Source organism: Bison bison, unplaced genomic scaffold (genome assembly GCF_000754665.1).
Source record: "Bison bison bison isolate TAMUID 2011002044 unplaced genomic scaffold, Bison_UMD1.0 scf7180017864461, whole genome shotgun sequence".
NCBI lineage: Eukaryota > Metazoa > Chordata > Mammalia > Artiodactyla > Bovidae > Bison > Bison bison.
In genome coordinates, this window is record NW_011495023.1 from 15,684,538 (window position 1) to 15,686,245 (window position 1,708).

Below are 1,708 nucleotides of genomic sequence, written 5' to 3' on the forward strand. Positions count from 1 at the left end.
CTGCATATAGGTTTCTCAAGAGGCAGGTCAGGTGGGCTGGTATTCCCATCTCTTTCAGAATTTTCCACAGTTTATTAATGCTTGAAATTGGCCATGATGGGAATATTTGGCATCAAAGAAATTGGTAAACACTATAATTTTTTTTCTGTTGTTTTTGTTCGTAGTGCTGGTTGTTGAACATTTACCAGCCCTCCACTATGGTCAGCATAGTCATAACTCTGGGTCTTGCCTGCCACTGAACAATAAACTCAGGCATGGTGCTAGGGGATGTTAAGGGTAGGCATTGAGTCATGTCAAGAGAGTTAGTTCTGTTCACTGGTCCTAGGGGAAATGGATGCAAAAAAAGATCATCAGGACCTGATGCGGACAGGTCAAGTCTGCAGTTCTGTTCCAGCCTCTACCCGACTGCTGCATTATTCTGTGTCCTTGCTGCCTGGGACAGCCCAGACCAAATCCCTGCAAACCCAACCAAGCCTGCATACCACCCAACTCTATGCAAATAAATCTAATTATTAATGGACAGGTGGCCCAAAGCAAGGGATGGTTCTGGAGTCATCCTAATGCCATCAAAGGCAAAAAGATCCAGATAGTTAAGGCCATTAAGTGGTAAATAAAGTCTGATTGATAAGATGCCCTAGGACTCTTTCTTCAAACACCTGCTAATTGTTTACTAATCTGGCAACTTTGAGGAGCACTCTTAGCATGAGGGGGTTTCCCTGATAGCTCAGTTGGTAGAGAATTGGCCTGCAATGCAGGACATCCTGATTCCATTTCTGGGTAGGGAAGATCTGCTGGAGAAGGGATACCCACTCCAGTATTCTTTGGCTTCCTTGATGGCTCAGCTGGTAAAGAATCTGCAGTGTGGGAGACCTGGGTTTGATCCCTGGGTTGGGAAGATCCCCTGGAGAAGGGAAAGGCTACCCACTCCAGTATTCTGGCCTGGAGAATTCCATGGACTGTATAGTCCATGGAGTCGAAAAGAACAAGAGTGGGACATGACTGAGTGACTTTCACTTCACTTAGCACTAGGAGGAAATCACTGGTGCCCCCTTGTGGCAAGTTTTGAGAAAGAGTGAACCCAGAACTGCCCAGAAATCGTGGAAAAGGAGAGGCAGCCAGGTGAAGTACAGAACAGGGTGAGCTGCTGTGCCCGCACTTGTGTTATGAAAGGGGATGGGGGTGGGAAGCAGGTCTACACTGTCTCTAGAAATGTGCCAGTGTAATGTTTCAGAAAATGTTTTTAAGAAATAGAGGCAGCTTGTTTTTGTAGAAGGAAAGATGGCACAGCAAGTGTTAACTGAAGCCGTGTCAGCCTCACCCGGTCCGCCATCTGACAGCTTGCATCAGAGTCCCCTTGCACACTGATAAAAATGCACATTCCAAACATCACCCAGACCTTACAGATTCCGTTTCTCTGGGAGCAAATGTGCAAAACAAGCTCCCCCCATCCCATGTGTCTTACAAACACTGATGTCTGAGAACCACATGAATTCAAAGATGAGCCAGAAATTCAAGTGGTTTGTCATTGTTGTCATAGCCATCTGTCACCGAAAGGCTCTCGTGGTCTCTGTCCCTGATCAAAGGAGATTGAAGGGGCAGGACAATTAAGTACGATATGTGATCCCGGATGGATCCTGGTCCAGGAAAAGGATATTCATGAGGCAATTGATGGCATCTGAAAAAAGTCTGAGGATTAGTTAATAGTATT